At 41.2% G+C, this 18,251-nt stretch overlaps 1 long non-coding RNA gene across 2 annotated transcripts in view; it reads left to right on the forward strand.

Annotated features, from left to right (window-relative positions):
• The first annotated feature begins 5,692 nt into the window (after positions 1-5,692).
• The window catches only part of LOC136151455 (uncharacterized), a 30,146-nt gene continuing 17,587 nt past the window's right edge, over positions 5,693-18,251 (forward strand). For both annotated transcript variants that reach the window (XR_010660049.1, XR_010660048.1), the window contains exon 1: positions 5,693-5,921. This is a non-coding gene — a long non-coding RNA (uncharacterized lncRNA). The remainder of the gene's footprint in view (positions 5,922-18,251) is intronic.

An 18,251-nucleotide genomic window follows, 5' to 3' on the forward strand; every position in this document is an offset into this window, starting at 1 on the left:
ACAGTAACCCCATGGTCTGGGGAGGCTCAGCACTTTCTGAAAGGGGTGCCTTGCAGTGTCACAAATAATTCTTATTCTCCACAGACAAGACACACACAGACTTGTGAGCAACCCAGTATGAGTCCAAGTTGAATGTGAATACATGCCAAATTGGTGTACAGACCAGCTGTTCTCAAGGTTGTCATGCGGAGAGAAAAAAGTGGAGTTATGGCCATCATTGCTATAGGGGGCTTCCCAGGTGGTGCTAGTGGTAAAGAACCTGCCTGCCAATATAGGAGACTTAAGAGATACTGGTTCAATCCCTGGGTTGGAAAGATCCCCTGGAGAAGGGCATGACAACCCACTCCAGTTATTCTCGCTTGGAGAATCCTAGGGATAGAGGAACCTGGTGGGCTACAGTCCATGGGGTCGCCAAGAGTCAGACATGGCTGAAATGACTTAGCACACACACACCCATTGCTATAGCACCAGATTCCACGACCTGTCTTATCATCATCACAGGCAGCATTCAGACAGCACCAGGCGTGCTGGGGGCAGGGCGTGGGGAGTGAAGCATTTTAGGGCCTCACTGCAATGCTGTGTGTGGTCAAGAGCATAAAATGAAGAATAGCTACCTCTCAGGAGAGGCTGTCCATACGATGCCTTAGGTAAATCCTGGTGTTAATGTGAGCTCTCAATTGCATCGTCTTCCCCAAATGATGGATAAGGAAAGCAAAGCTGAGTGTGGTAAGCTGTAGGTAATTGCTGGGAAACCTTGAAATCAAACAGTGGTCTGAATCCCAAGGCCATTCCCTTAACTTTGAGGTCTTACTGCTCTGTGTTGAGTGGGCATGGGGGTAGAGCCCATGATCTCTGTCAGTAACTTTGAACCACACCTCCACTACATGCCTCCATGACAGCTGTAGGAGGAAGTCTTAAGAGAAGGTTCTGGGGAGGAAGAAAGGCTTTCAAAAATCATTAGGGTTGAATAGGCAAAGGGAAAGGATGTTTAGATGGTGGAGACAGACTGGGAGACAGTGGGCAGGGCAGTCCCAGTTAACCGTCTGGAAAAAAGGACATTAAGAAAATTAAACTTACACTTCAGTCTTGCTCTCCACAGGGTGCCAGGCATGTGCCACAAAGCATTCTCCTCAGACACACAATTCCCACTGACGTTTTCTTCCTGTCTTTTCATAAAGCTATCATGTTCAGTCAGTCACAAAACCCCAGGGTATCACGGGACTTTGATCCAGATCAGACAAACATTTCCAGGGACGGGGAGCTCACTCCTTCTCAAAGGAGCACAGTTCTTTGGATGGACAGCTTTTGTTCCTAGAAAGCACTTCCTTTTGTCATCTCTGCTTCTTAAAGCCCCTCCGATATTTAAAGACCACTACCCTGTACTGAATTTCTTCCTCTCCAGGCCAAAGAAATACAGTTTCCCCATTTTTAAAACTGTCCCCACGCCTTTGCTTTGATGTAACGACTTCCAGTTTGTAACTTCCTGGACACAGCACCGCTTTGGGAAGCAGGGAGTGAGTTCACATTAGCAGATCTACGTACAAAGAGTACCACTTTAAGAGAGGCAGAAAGGCTCCAAGAGGAGATGAAAATCATATCACTCGTACATATGTGCAAGGAGCTAAAGTGCACCTACACTGCCTGCCATATGAGGGATCCCTCAAGTCTTACTGCAGCTTTAAGAACTTCAGAAGTATAAATGCTAAAATCTTACACTATCACACCACTGGAAAGTTAAATTGTGTACATTTCTATTGCATTTATTATATCTTATAAACTTTTTTTTTTTTACATCTCATAAACTTTTAATGAAACATTTTTATGAGAATATTTGTTTCTGGCAACCTTGGCCATCTTCAGAAGATGTGTGACTCCCCTTCCTGACCTGCACATAATGGGAATTTTCCATAGTTAGGTGGCTGAGCGTAGACCCTCCATATTAGGAGTTGGTGACTATTAGGAACCCGAAGGCCACATTTCAGACACACAGATCTATGCTCAAGGTCTCTCTTTCTTAGCATCCTCAAAGTGTCTTTGGGCTCCAAGTTGTCTACTTGAGTGCCTGCCATCACAGCTCTCTTCCATTAAAGCAGTGGGAAGAAGCAAAACAGTAGAAATCGACCCACTTCTCCATTCTTTTAAGAAAGCTTTCCAGAGTTCCTACACAGTACTTTTATTTATATCTTATTGACCAAAATTAAGTCATAGCTAGACTTTGGCAACATAGCTGTGAGGAAGGCTCAAAAATCTTGTCTTTATTCCAAGCAACAGTACAGTCAGTTTAAAAAGTAAAGGATTCTATGACTAAGGAAAATGGGAAGAATGCATGTTGGAAGGTGATTAGAGTTTCTGTTCTCCTCAACCAGCATTGTATGAAAGCACCTACTCCCCCATATCCTCACCATCACTGAGTATTACTGTTTCTTTACATCTTTGCCAAATGACAAGCTCTAAATTGTATCATGTTATTTTATTTATGGTTCTCTCATTACTAAAAAGGGTGAGCATGCTTGCATATTTATTAACTACTTGTAGCCTTCGCTGATAAGTTGCTGTTTATATCCATAGCCTACTTTTTTTTTCATCTTTTTCTTACTGATTTTTAAGAGCCTTTCATTTATTAGAAATATAAACCATATACCATACAAACTTTGCCTCAGTTTTTAAAATTTTACCATTAAAAAAATATTTTATGTCCCTTAGCCATCAATATAGATACTATCCAAAAAAAGCCAGAAGATATGACAATTGTTGGCAAGGATACAGAGAATTTGGGATCCTCATGTACGGTTGATGGGAATGTAAAATGATGAAGTGCTATGGAAAACATTATAGCAGTTCTTCAAGATATTAAAAATAGAATGACCAGGTGATTCATTCCACTTGAACTGACAGCATAGTCTTAAAGAGATATTTGTACATTCACATTCATGGCATCCTTATTCACAATAGCCAAAATGTGGGACTAACTCAAATGCCCATGAGCAGATGAACAGATAAACAAAATACAGCACACAGTACAATGGAATACTAACCAGCCTTAAGAAGGAAGGAAAATCTAACACTTGCCACATTATGGATAAACCTTGAGGATACTATACTAAAGGGAATCAGCCAGTCACAAAAGGACAAATATTGTATGATTCTACTTATACGGGGGTACCTAGAGGGGTCAAGTTCATAGAGGTAGAAGGTAGAATGGTAGTTGCTAGGGGCGGAGAGGAGGGAGCAACAGGGAGTTGTTTAATGGGTTACAGAGTTTCAGTTTTGTCAGATGAAAAGAGCTCTGGAGGTTGGTTGTGAAGCAATGAGAAAGTACTTAATACTACCAAACTGCACACTTAAAAATAGTTAAGATAACACATTTTATGTTATGTATATTTACCATAATTCAAATATATTTTCTTTCACTAGACTGAAAATTCTTCTCTTTTATAGTTTTTGCCTTTCACAATCATGTTTAGGAAGTCTTTTCTTACCTCCACGTGAAAAACGTTTTTTCCTGTGTTTTTTCCTTCTGTGGTTGAGTGTGGGATACTCAGGTACAATTGATTCATTTCCTAAGATATTATCAGTGGTTGATAATAATAAGTTCTTAGGCTCCTCTGTTATTTACTTTTTTCCTGTAGTCATCACTTCCTATTCCAATCCTCTGCTTCATAAAACCATTCTAAGGTATTGAATATGTATCTTTTTCATTTGCATATGTTTTTGCTAAATATGTATTGTATGAGATTCACACATTTTAACTGACATAAACGATATTGTGTTATATATCTCATTCTGCTTCTTACTTGTTTCACTCGGCATTGCATTTTCAAGATGTTCTGTGTGCACTTGGTCCATCGTTTCTAATTTCTGCTCAGCCTTCCTTGGTGTGCCTCTTAACATTTTACCAATCTGCTGTCCCAGCACTGAACATTCCAACTGCCTCCAGCTTCCCACCACAAACAACACGGCATCCACTTATGCATTGTGTGAGATGGATTTCATTTATCAGAATGAAGGACTTCTGTTCAACAAAGACTAACATTTATAAAACTGGTATTTTAAAAATGACAAAGAGGAAAATGGTATTCACAATGTAAAAATTAACAAGGGGTTAATATCTACAACACACAAGGAACCTTCTCAAATCAAGAAGAAAAAGACAGAAACCTCAGTAGACATTGGGCAAAGGAGGTAAACAGGTATTACAAAAATGGAAGTACAAAAAACTAAAAAGTATTTGAAGAGATGTTCAAATTTATTAATAATCTGAGATGTGCATTTTTAAACAAACTTGTGCTCTTAGAATGACAAAACCCAGAAACTAGATAATATCACATATTTGTGTGGATCTGCTCACACGGAACCCTTGCACTGCCAGTGGGAGTGTAAACTGCGATCAAATTAAGTGCATACACACTCCTGACCCCAAATTCCACTCTTTCACCAGCATTTTTATAGTTTGGGGGTTTGTTTATTTTTAGCACATAAATATTTAATCCATCTGGGATTTATTTTGTTGTAGAGTATAAGCATTGAGCAATATTTATTTTCCCCAAATGTTTGGCCAGTTGACTTAACACTTTTGGATGACACTACCTTTTCCTCCACTGTCTATCATTTACTGACTTCTTATAGATTCCTGGGTCTGATTCCAGGTTTTAGGTTTCTAAACAGTGTATCTTGGGGTTGCCAAGCAGTGACCCATTTGGAGAATGTTTAATCCCTCTTGTGCCTTGTGCTTTGATGTCAAGAGCCATGTACTAGCTACAGATCCAAAGGAAAAACAGTCACGGAAACCAAGGGCTGTTTTCTCCTGATAGTTATAAATTCCTGTTGGATGGAACTCTGGTTTCTGGCTTTTATTCTTAAAGGAGCGAGCCCCATTCACATTCCTCCATCCTGGTCTCCCAAACCTCTTGTAGCATCTTGTTCCATCTCTTTGACGCAATAAGTTACACTTTTATTATTCAATATTTATTTATTTATTTTGCTGAGCTGGGTCTTAGCTGCGGCACTCAGGATCTGTGATTTTCGCTGGGGAATACCGGATCTTAAGCTACAACATGGAGCAGGACGTGGCATCCCCCTCCAGGACGCTTGCCTGGAAACCCCCATGGACGGAGGAGCCTGGTGGGCTGCAGTCCACGGGGTTGCTAAGAGTCGGACATGACTGAGCGACTTCACTTTCACTTTTCACTCTCATGCACTGGAGAAGGAAATGGCAACCCACTCCAGTGTTCTTGCCTGGAGAATCCCAGGGACGGGGGAGCCTGGTGGGCTGCCGTCTCAGGGGCCGCACAGAGTCGGACACGACTAAAGCGACTTAGCAGTAGCAGCAGCAAGCTGCAGCATGTGGCTGAAACCCGGGCCGCCTGCAATGGGAGCTCGGAGTTTTAGCCACTGGAATACCAGGGAAGTCCCAAGAAGTCAAATTTTACATCTCTCTCTGTCTCATTGAGTGCCCAATTCATCCTGTTTCAAAAACTAAGTTTGAAGTCTTGAACAGAGTTTGGAAACCAGAAAACCTCTCTGGAGATTAGCAATTTAGCAACTTGAAGATTTCACACAGACCAAAAAAAACAAAACAAAAAACCCACCTTCAGAACTGTAGCGCCTCTCTGTTCCTAACAGTGAGCCTGGGGCAGTCTCGCGAGATCACGCGTTCTTCCCGTGCATGCTCAGTCCAAGAAACAAGATGTCTGACCACAGAGGGTTAACACCCTGAGAAGCTCAGACACCTGAAAACTATCTTCACATCACGAGAATCAAGTCACATTGCCAGGATGCAGGAAAGTGTGTTCTTCTTGAAGAGTGTCAGTCACTTTCGTCTTAAAAGATGCAGACAAGCACTTAAAGGCTGTCAATCATTTCCCTTGAGGGGAGACAAGAAACTTTTAACATATGAATTGCCAATATTTTTCCACAGTAAGGTAAGTAGAAAATTGCTTTTAATGCTAAAAAAAAAAAAAAAAAAAAAATTGCTGGACCAAAAGACCAGGTTTTTTCCACGAGAATATTTGGAATAGTATTCATTACCTGTCAGATTAAATAATAATATTGGGTTGGTCAAAAAGTTTGTTAGAGTTTTTCTGGAAGATGTAAGAGAGAAACTTGAAAAAACTTAAAAAAAAATATTTTTCCAACCCGATAATGATAATAATAGACTTATTAAAGCATAAAGAAAAAGATCTCGTCTGACTTCCCTTGAAGGTGATGTTCCATAAGCAGCCTGGAGACAGATAATATGCCAGAATAGCATGTTTTCTGCTGAAGAAAGCTGACAACCAAATTGTGCTGTCCAATGTAGCAGCCACCAGACACATGGAGGTATTTAAATTTAGTTAAAATTTGATAAAACTAGTTTTAATCATACTAGCCACATTCCAAGTGCTTAACAGCCCCATGTGGCTAAATGGCTGCTATACTGAATAGCACAGGAATAGAACATTTATATTATCACAGGAAGTTCTACTGGACACCACTGATTAGATCTTTTCTACTTAAAGTATAACCATAGACCAGCAGCTCTGGCCTCTCCTAGGAGCAGGGATGGCTCCATGGGCATGTGGCCTATAGAAGGGCAAAAGACCTCATGCTTAGGACTTGGCTCATGGTTTAATACTTTGTTGTCACTATTTTGAAATTGTTGATTTTTTAATAAGAAATCCTGAAATTTCCTTCCCTCTCGAGACCCACAAATGATGCAACCACTTCTGCCTGGGTGCTTGTTACAAATGTAGAACCTCAATTACATTTGCTGAATCAGAACCTGAATTTTAACAAGACTTCCAGATGACTTAGGGCTTCCCCAGTGGCTCAGCAGTAAAGAACCGCCTGCAATGCGGGAGACACAGGATCGATCTCTGGGTCAGGAAGATTCCCCTGGAGACGACATGGCAACTCACTCCAGTATTCTTGCCAGGAATATCCCATGGACAGAGGAGTCCATGGGGTTGCAAAGTGTTGGACTTGAAACTCACTCCAGTATTCTTGCCAGGAATATCCCATGGACAGAGGAGTCCATGGGGTTGCAAAGTGTTGGACTTGACTGAGCACAGATGACTTATGGACATTAAACTTTGAGAACCAGGATCTTGAAGAATAATTCTCAAGCATTTTAAATCTACAGACTCTTTCTTAAACTAATTAAAATTTTCACAGATCCGAAGATATAAAATAGATGAAAATAATTATGCCCATTAGGCAATTATGTAATCATTGATCAGCTTAAATAATATCAGGTTATTTGTGGATCCCTAGGATTTTTTTTCATTTATTTTTATTAGTTGAAAGTTAATTACTTTACAGTATTGTAGTGGTTTTTGCCATACATTGACATGAATCAGCCATGGATTTACATGTGTTCCCCATCCCGATCCCTCCTCCCACCTCCCTCCCCATCCCATCCCTCTGGGTCTTCCCAGTGCACTAGCCCTGAGTACTTGTCTCATGCATCCAACCTGGGCTGTTTCACCCTTGTCAGTATACTTGTTTCAATGCTATTCTCTCGAAACATCCCACCCTCACCTTCTCCCAGAGTCCCAAAGTCTGTTCTGTACATCTGTGTCTCTTTTTCTGTTTTGCATATAGGGTTATCGTTACCATCTTTTAAAATTCCATATATATGCGTTCGTATACTGTATTGGTCTTTATCTTTCTGGCTTATTTCACTCTGTATCATGGGCTCCAGTTTCATCCATCTCATTAGAACTGATTCAAATGAATTCTTTTTAATGGCTGAGTAATATTCCATTGTGTATATGTACCACATCTTCCTTATCCATTCGTCTGCTGATGGGCATCTAGGTTGCCTCCATGTCCTGGCAATTATAAACAGTGCTGTGATGAACATTGGGTGCACGTGTCTCTTTCAGATCTAGTTTCCTTGGTGTGTATGCCCAGTAGTGTGATTGCTGGGTCATATGGCAATTCTATTTCCAGTTTTTTAAGGAATCTCCACACTGTTCTCCAAAGTGGCTGTACTAGTTTGCATTCCCACCAACAGTGTAAGAGGGGTCCCTTTTCTGCACACCCTCTCCAGCATTTATTGCTTGTAGACTTTTGGATAGCAGCCATCCTGACTGGTGTGTAATGGTACCTCGTTGTGGTTTTGATTTGCATTTCTCTGATAATGAGTGATGTTGAGCATCTTTTCATGTGTTTGTTAGCCATCTGTATGTCTTCTTTGGAGAAATGTCCGTTTAGTTCTTTGGCCCATTTTTTGATTGGGTCATTTATTTTTCTGGGATTGAGCTGCAGTAGTTGCTTGTATATTTTTGAGGTTAATCCTTTGTCTGTTGCTTTGTTAGCTATTATTTTCTCTCATTCTGAGGGCTGTCTTTTCACCTTGCTTATAGTTTCCTTTGTTGTGCAAAAGCTTTTAAGTTTCGTTAGGTTCCATTTGTTTATTTTTGCTTTTATCTCCAATTTTCTGGAAGGTGGGTCATAGAGGATCCTGCTGTGATTTATGTCGGAGAGTGTTTTGCCTATGTTCTCCTCTAGGAGTTTTATAGTTTCTGGTCTTACATTTAGATCTTTAATCTATTTTGAGTTTATTTTTGTGTATGGTGTTAGAAGGTGTTCTTGTTTCATTCTTTTACAAGTGGTTGACCAGTTTTCCCAGCACCACTTGTTAAAGAGGTTGTCTTTTTTCCATTGTATATCCTTGCCTCCTTTGTTGAAGATAAGGTGTCCATAGGTTCGTGGATTTATCTCTGGGCTTTCTATTCTGTTCCATTGATCTATATTTCTGTCTTTGTGCCAGTACCATACTTTCTTGATGACCGTGGCTTTGTAGTAGAGCCTGAAGTCAGGCAGGTTGATTCCTCTAGTTCCATTCTTCTTTCTCAAGATTGCTTTGGCCATTCGAGGTTTTTTGTATTTCCATACAAATTGTGAAATTATTTGTTCTAGTTCTGTGAAAAATACCGTTGGTAGCTTGATAGGGATTGCATTGAATCTATAGATTGCTTTGGGTAGTATAGCCATTTTCACAATGTTGATTCTTCTAATCCATGAACACGGTATATTTCTCCATCTACTTGTGGATCCCTAGGATTTTATGGAAGAGCTTGAACACCTTTAGTCTAGAATTCTTTGGTTGGAGACAGTTTGCAATGTCAAGACAACACCAATCCTATACCCTAAAACCGATAGACCCCAGGGAAGACAACTTTCTTGGAATACACACACGAGAACCATGGTAACCATGGTATTGTGCAATCTTTGTGTGTGATGTTAGCCAACCCACATTAGGGCATATAGAAGCTTCCCATTTTGCACTGGGCACTTCACCACATCACCTCATGTACACTTCACAGGGCTGTATAGGAGAGCTGGCATGAACAGCATCTTACACACAAGTCAGTCAGTCAGTCAGTTCAATTGCTCAGCCGACTCTTTGCAACCCCATGGACTGCAGCACGCCAGGCCTCCCTGTCCATCACCAACTCCTGGAGCTTGCTCAAACTCATGTCCATTGAGTCGGTGATGCCATCCAACCACCTCATCCTCTGTCGTCCCCTTCTCCTCCTGCCTTCAGTCTTTCCCAGCATCAGGGTCTTTTCCAAGGAGTCAGTTCTTCACATCAGGTGGCCAAAGTATTGGAGTTTCAGCTTCAGCATCGGTCCTTCCAATGAATATTCAGGGATGATTTCCTTTAGGATGAACTGGTTGGATCTCGTGGCAGTCCAAGGGACTGTCAAGAATCTTCTCTACACCACAGTTGTTACATGTAAGTAAGTGAGGTTAGACTGGTCAAGTAACCTACCCAAGTAGAAGCAGAATTTAAACTCAGGTTCAGAATTTGGATTAGGATGGAATGAGTGAAGTGCTCTCAAGTGCAAACTGTAAGGGGAAATGGGCAGAAAAAACTCAGTAATCAAGGTAAATAATATTTAAATTCAATAATTTTAAAGAATCTGAATACAAAAATATCCATGATGAACAAATTGCCATAATTTGAAATAAAGACAGACTGTTGGTTGCAACCCTGCACTATTGTGCAACAGGGACGGTTCCTTTCAATCAACTCATTGTTCCCAGTACTGCAAGGACCTTCAGTCTCCACTGCTTTGATGCCCAAGGTTGACCATAGTTCATGAACAGATTGGACAACACAGACATTATATGCAGTCTTGCTTTCTGATAGAGATTTTATAAACATTTCTCATTTTGTCTGAACTAGAGGAGGATGTTTTAATAAGCGTTTATTAGAGGTCAGGGGCTTCCCTGGTGGCTCAGTTGGTAAAGACTCTGCCTGTAGTGTGGGAGACCTGGGCTCAATCCCTGGGTTGGGAAGAGCCCCTGGAGGAGGGAAAGGCTACCCACTCCAGTATGCGGGCCTGGAGAATTCCATGGACTATATAGTCTGTGGGGTCACAAACAGTCGGACACGACTGAGTGACTTTCATTCACTCAGAGGTCAGACTTTTTTCTTTTGCCTCAGGCTGCAAATGTGGCTTGCCACTGCCCAGGTTTGTTAGATTCTAGATCCTGGGTTAGAAAGTCTACTTCGGCCTACACCTGTGGCTCTGAATCCTGGCTGCACATTCAAATAACCTGAGGAACCATCAAAACATCCCCATGCCCCGGACCCATCCTCAGAGTCCTTTTAGTTTGCCTGAGTGGTTCTGAATGGGGCTTGGCTTTGGGTTTGTTGCAAAACTCTCCAGTTCATTCTAATGTGTGGCCAAGGTTAACAATGATTTTGCCACTCTGCACTGCTTCCCTTCAAGGATGACAGAAATCCAGCACACAAAATGAACCTCTCTCTGAACTTTCTGTAAGGTGAAGTTGGCTGGAAAACACATCCTCTTTCAGACTGGAACAAGAATCATAGAATTTTAGGTCTAGATGGTGCCTGAGGAATCATAGATTGTTGAGCTAAAAGGACCTCTAATTAGATTGCCAATCTTACTAATGAGAAAACAGAGGCTCAAATATCATATGATCTCATTTATATGAAGAATCTAAAAGATAAAACAAAACTAAAGTTCCCAGATACAGAAAACAGACTAGAAGTGGGGGTGGGCAAAATGGATGAAAGTGGTCAAAATGTACAACCTTCCACTTACAAAATAAATCAGCCATGGCAATGTACAGCATGGTAATTATAGTTAATGATACAGCACTGTATATTTGAAAGTTGCTAGGAGAGTAAATCTCAAAAGTTCTCATCATAAGAAAAAAATTGTAACTATGTGTGGTGAGGAATGTTAACTAGACCAATTACGGTGATTTTGCAATATAAACAAATGCCAAATCATTATGTTGTACACCTGAAACTAATATGTATAATACTATATGTCAGTTATACCTGTCAATTATGTTCTGGGTACTTTCTCTGCATAACAAACCAACCCAAAATTTAGTAGTATAAGAGGAAAATATTTTACTATGTCCACGATTCTGTGGGTCAAGGTTTTTGACAGAGCACTATGTATGAGTGCATGTGTGCTAAGTCACTTCAGTTGTGTACAATTCTTTGTGACCTTATGAATTGTAGCCTGTCAGGCTCTTCTGTCCATGGGATTTTCCAGGCAAGAATACTGGAGTGGCCTTCCTCCATGGGATCTTCCTGACTCAGGGATTGAACCCAAGTCTATGTCTTCTGCAATGGCAGGCTGGTTCTTTAACACTAGCACCACCTGGAAAGCCCCGTGTCAATTATACACCTATTAAAAAAAAGAAAACAGTGGGTCAGAAAGATAACCAGACTTGCAAATGAGAGGCAGAGAGAGAGGAGCAAAGGGCTTCAGGAACTCAGCCCAAGCTCTTTGCAAGGCCCTCGTGAGAAAAAGAAGTCCCCTCTCTCATCAAAAAGAAATTTAAGCAGCCCCCAAAGTCAGTAGATTTCCCCTAAGTCATAAGAATTATAGTAAAACTTGTCTATTAATTCAGCATCTTAAAACATTTTTTAGAACAAATGTGATCAATTTGAATCCCAATTTATAAGGGGACAGCCTGCAAGCCAAACTGTTTGTTTGATCTGTACAATGCTTTCTACTCAATACTCTGTGATAACTTACATGGGCAAAGAATCTGAAAAAGAATGGAGATATATATATATACACAAACACACACACGTATATGAAACTGAATGTTCACAGTATGCTATACACCTGTCACTAACACAACATTGTAGATCAATTATACTACAGTATAAAATAAAAATTGAATTAATAAAATAAAAAGTTGACCCAACGTTTAAACATGGAGAGACCTCACCTAAAGTTTTAAGATAATGTACTTCCCGTGCAGGCTTGGAATACTTGGCACTGGGTCCTGCATTCCTGACCATAATAACTAGCCAGGTCTGAGTCACCGCTGCCCATTGGAGGAAGCCTCCACCCCTTCCCGCTGCAATTCAGGACTCTATCTGGGCTAAAAACGAAATCGAACATCTCCCAAGTGCCAGAATCTTCCACCCATCTATTTCGGGTATTTGCATTGACTCTTTGGCCCGGGTTGTATTTGGGTTTGCAGCCCGTGGTCCTGTTGCCAGCATGCCCATCGTTCCCCAGGCATTGGGGGCAGAAAGCAACTCTTGGGCTCTCTTCTGATTGGAAGAGCCGGGCAGGCTGGGTGGTGAGGTGGGTCCTCTACGGTGAACCCCCGGGGGGCTGGATCTTCTGTTCTTGAGTTTTGCTGTCAATCATCCTAACACTGAGGACTAACAGATCCTTTCATTGGAAATCTCTGCCCTGCGTCGTCAAGGTTCCTCTTCCTGCTGGCTTGCTTTCCACCCATCCCAGAATGCCCTCCCTCTTTTCATGTAAAGTCCACTCATCCTTCCAGGTTCAGCTTCCTGGATTACTCTGATCCGTGGTGTCCTTTCCCTTCTCAGAAGCTCCTCCCATGACATCATGTCAATACAGAAACCATATGCTCTTTTGATTTCCCCAGACCGGAGGATAAGCTCCTTAAGTTTGCCTACTTGTAATTCCTTTGAATCCTCCCTAACACCCTGGACGGTGCTGGACAAACAGGATCTTTACAATAGACCCTGTGCTTTTTAAACTCAGGCTTCTCCTCAAACTCCCTCCGCCTTGGGAGCAGGCGATGCAGCTCCCACTGTCAGGCACTAGAGGTCGCTCGGCCACACACATCTCGCCCTGCCCAGGTTCCATGCCGCACACGGAGGACTAGCGCCTCTGGAAGTAGGGCAGGCCCATTTATTTCCTCTCCAACACAGCCTCGGGCCATCCGAGCCTCTGATGTCAGGGTCCCTGCCGCGCAAGCTGCAGAATGAAAACACTGCAAATAAGAAAGGTCACTGCCTCCGCTTTGCGCATTTACTTCTCACCTGAAATCTCTGCTTCACTAGCAACATCCCGGCTCAGGCTCTGAATGTTTTTCCTGACTCAGTGTTCCAGCAGGAGGGAGAAGAAATCTGTGACTAGTGCGCACACGTGTGTGCTTACAGATTACTGCGTCAGGTCCGTGGTCCAGCGTTGTGTCAAGGTAGGCTTCCATCTGCTCTCCTCTCCACCAGCTCCCAGGGAGGTTCTGACCAGGGCACTGATGCCCCAACTCTGTTTTGCTTTGGCTACTGTTGTTTTCAATGAATAACAAGAATGACCTTTTAAAACAGGCCTTATCAAGTTGTTCAGCCTTGAAGTAAAGGCAGCAGTCAGGTTTTATTTGAGAGACTTGCTGAGCCCAACAATATGAGGGGAGCACAGTAGGTCTGAAAATGGGACAGGTACAATGGCAGGTGGGAGGGGCAGAAGAGGAAAGACCTAAGGGAAAGCTGATCACGCACACCCAAGGGCAAGTGACATGTCCATCATGGAGACTCAAATGAATGTCCAGACACTGGGAAGAAAGCTTGGAGTAGAGAAGACCTGGACCTTAAAGCTCAAAGAACAAACTTTCTGGGCTGGAATAACATATTTCAAGGCCATCTCATTGGTAACTTCTAAATAGCACTCAGACCTCTTTAAAAGAAAGGCCAATTTGTGTGTATGTCATCCATCAAAAGGATGCATTTATTAATAGAATAGCAACTCTGAAGCTGGACTCCCTCAGTGGAAATCACAATTCTGACATTTACTAGGCATGACTTAAACTCTCTCTCTCTCAGTCTATTCATCTGAAAAATGGGACTAATAATAACACTTATTTCATGAGGTTAAACAAGTTCCTATATGTAAAGTGCTTAGAATAGCATGTGGTACATAGTAAGTGCATATGTAAATATAAGCTTAAAAATTATCTGCTTTGCACAAAGATCACAATAAAGCCCCTCTTTTCCATGCTTGGCTGTGTCTGGAATAAAGAATGAAAAAAAACTTTTCCAATTTTATACCTAAGTGGTGACAATATCATTTTCAGTTCAACAAGTCTCTCCTTTCCTACACAGTCAAGTTTATAATTACCTTTAAAGTGTTTATTTTCTTTTCATCCCACCTCTCTTTATATAAAAAGTCTGAAAAATGTGGGTAAGGGAACAAAATCAAGAATTTGTTCTTTGAAAAGATCGGTAAAATTGGCAAATCTTTTGCTGTATTGATTAAGAAAAAAAGAGAGCGTGAGAGTGCTTAAATAACTCGAATCAGAAATGAAAGAGGAGTCATGACTACCAATTTTACAGAAGTAAAAAGGATTGTCAGAGGGCGCTGTGACCAATCGTAGGCAAGAAATTGAATAACCTGGATGAAAGGGACAAATTCCTAGAAACCCAACCTATCAAGACTCAATCGTGAAGAAATAGAACATCTGAACAGAACTATAACTAGTAAGGAAATTTAATCAGTAATAAAAAGCTTCCCAATAAAGAAAAGCCCAAGACCAGATGGCTTCTTTGGCAAACTCTACCAAACATTTAAAGAAGAATGACATCAAGCCTCCTCAAATTCTTCCAAAACTTGAAGAGGAGGGAACACTCCCAAGCTCATTTTAGGAGGGCAACATCTCCCTAATACTAGAGCCAGACAAAGACACTACAAGAAAAGACAACTACAGACCCTGATGAATATTGATGAAAAATTCTTAACAAGATAGTAGGAAACAGAATTCAACAGCAGACTTAATACTATTAAAAAGTCAATACCACCCAAAATGGTCTACAGCTTCAATGCAATGCCTGTTCAAATCCCAATTTTCTTTTTTTTTTTTTTTTTTGTTTTGCAGAAATAGAAAAATCCGTTCTAAAATACAAATGAAATCTCAAGAAACCCTGAATAACCAAAGCAATCTTAAACAGGGCAGTGTTGGAGACCTCACACTTCGTGATTCCAAAATTACTACAAAATCACACTAATCAAAACAGAGTTGTACTTGCATAAATACAGATGCCTGGACCAATGAAGAGTCCCTTGGACAGCAAAGAGATCAAAGCAGTCAATTCTAAAGGAATCAACCCTGAATATTCTTTGGAAGGACTGATGCTAAAGCTGAAGTACCAATACTTTGGCCACCTGATGCGAAGAACTGACTCCTTGGACTAGACCCTGTTGCTGGGAAAGATTGAAAGCAGGAGGAGAAGGGGGTAGCAGAGGATGAAGTGGTCAGGTAGCATTACCGACTCAACGGACTTGAATTTGAGCAAATTCCAGGAGATAGTGAAGGAGAGAGGAGCTTGGCATGCTGCAGTCCATGGGGTCTCAAAGAGTCAGACATGACTGAACAAACAGCAACAAGACCAGTGAACTGGAATAGAAAACCCAGAATAAATCTCATATACATGGACAAATATTTTTTGTAAATGTCAGGATCATTCATTGGTCAAAGGACAGTCTTTTCCAAAAAATGGTTCTGGGAAAACTGGATATCCACAAGCTAACAAATGAACTTGGACCCTTATCTTACATTATATGGCAAAATTAAAATTGATCAAAGATCTAAGTATAAGAGCTAAAGCTATACAGTTCTTAGAAGATAATATAGGAAGAAAGCTTCATGACATTGGATTTAGCAATGATATCTTGGATATGACACTGAAAGCTCAAAGAAAGAAAAAAAAATAGCTAAACTGGACTACACCAAAATTTAAATCTCTTTTCATCAAAGGATACAGTCCCCTGAATGAAAAGGAAATCCACTGGAGAGAAAATATTTGCAAATTATATATTGTGTAACAGTTTAGCATTCAGAATATATAAAGAACCCCCACAACTCAATAACAACAACAAACCTGATTTTAAAATGTGCAAAAGATTTCAAAAGACATTTTTCTAAAAAAGATATACAAGTGGCCAAAAAGTACTTGAGAAGGCATTCAACATAGCTAATCATTAGGGAAATGTAAATCAAAACTGTAATGCGATATTACCTCACATCCATTTGGGTGGCTACTATAAGAAAATAGAACAGGAAATAACAAACGTTGACAAGAATGTAGAGAAATTGGGAACTTTGTGCACTGTTAGTGGGAATGTAAAGTGATGCAGCTGCTGTGGAAAACAGTATGGCAGTTCCTTAAAAAATTAACAGTAGAATTACCGGAAATTATGTTTCTGGATATGTATATACCCAAAAGAATTGAAAGCCGGGCTTCAAAGAGATATCTGCACACACATGTTCACAGCATTATTCGTTATAGCCAAAAGGTGGAAGCATCCCAAGTTTACATAGAAGGATGAATCGGTAAACAAAATGTGGTCTATACATACATTGGACTATTATTCAACCTTTAAAAAGAAGGAAAGTCTGACACATGTTACAACATGGATGAACTTTGTAAACACTGTGCTCAATGAACTAAACCAGTCACCAGAGGGTGAACACTATATGACTCTAGTCGTATAAGGTACCAAGAGTCGCTAAATTCACAGCGAAAGAAACTAGAATGGCGGTCCCCAAGGTCTGGAGGGAGGGAAGAACAGGAAGTTATTGTTTCTGGGGTGCAGAATTTCCATTTTGCAAAATGAAAAGAGATCTGGAGATGGATGGTGGTGATGACTGCATAACCATATGACTGAATGCCATATACTGAATGCCCCCGAACAGAACACTTACAATGGTTCAGGTGGTAAATTTCATGTATTATGTATGTTGCCAGAATGAAATAACCTGGATAAGAACATAATCAACCATTCACTCCTTCAACAACCATTAATAGTTCCTGAGGGCCTGTAAAGTGCCAAGCTCTGTTTCAGGCGCTGCGATGCAGCGGTGAGGCAAATGCATGTCCTGCACTAATGAGAGCTCTAGTCTCATTGGTGGGGGGCGGGTTGGGCAGAACATAGGCAATACACAAGAAAACACAGAAGTAGGCAAGGCAGTTTATATACAGATGAGCGCAAGGGCAATGAACAGGGTGATAGGATAGGAATAACTTAGAGGCTGGGGTTTACTTATGATGGGCTGACCAAGCAAAACTTATCTGAACAATGACATGTGAGCCAAGATCTGAAAGAGGAAATGAACTAGACATGCAAAGAGCCCGAGTGGGGATAAGATGTTGTTGTTCAGCCGCACAGTCATGTCCAACTCTTTGTGACCCCATGGACTGCAGCACGCCAGGCTTCCCTGTCTATCACCAACTCTAGGAGCTTACTCAAACGCATGTCCATCGAGTTGGTGATGCCATCCAACCATCTCATCTTCTGTCACCCCCTTCTCCTCTTGCCTTCAATCTTTCCCAGCATCAGGGTCTTTTCCAATGAGTCAATTCTTCGCATCAGGTGGCCAAAGTATTGGAGTTTCAGCTTCAGCATCAGTCCTTCCAGTGAACAGTCAGAGTTGATTTCCTTTAGGATTGACTGGTTTGATCTCCTTGCTTGGTCCAAGAGACTCTCAAGAGTCTTCTCCAGCACCACAGTTCGAAGGCATGTTCTTTAGTGCTCAGCCTTTTTTATTGTCCTGCTCTCATATCCATACACGACTACTGGAAAAACATTGCTTTGACTGTACAGACTTTTGTATACAATATGTTAAGATAAGATAAGCAAGTGCAAAGGCCCTGACATCGTAAAAGGCTTGAGAAATCAGGGAACACAAGAGAGACCTGGGGCTGGAGCAGGAAGTGAGAACGGGACAGAGTGAGTTTGCAGAGCTGGGCAGTGTCTACATCATGTAAAGCTTTGTTCCCTGGATAAAAGAGTGTTGATTTTATTCTGATAAGAAGCTACAGAACATATCTAAACAGAATAGAGACATGATCCAATTTTTGTTTCAAAGTATGGCAGTAAGAGAGAAAACAGTGAGCACAGTAAGGAAATGAGAGGCGATGGTGGCTTAAACCAAGATGACGGCAGCAGCAGTTATTGTTCATCAGTCACTAAGTCGTGTCTGACTCTGTGGTCCCATGAACT

The sequence above is a fragment of the Muntiacus reevesi genome, chromosome 20 (genome assembly GCF_963930625.1).
Source record: "Muntiacus reevesi chromosome 20, mMunRee1.1, whole genome shotgun sequence".
Taxonomy (NCBI): domain Eukaryota; kingdom Metazoa; phylum Chordata; class Mammalia; order Artiodactyla; family Cervidae; genus Muntiacus; species Muntiacus reevesi.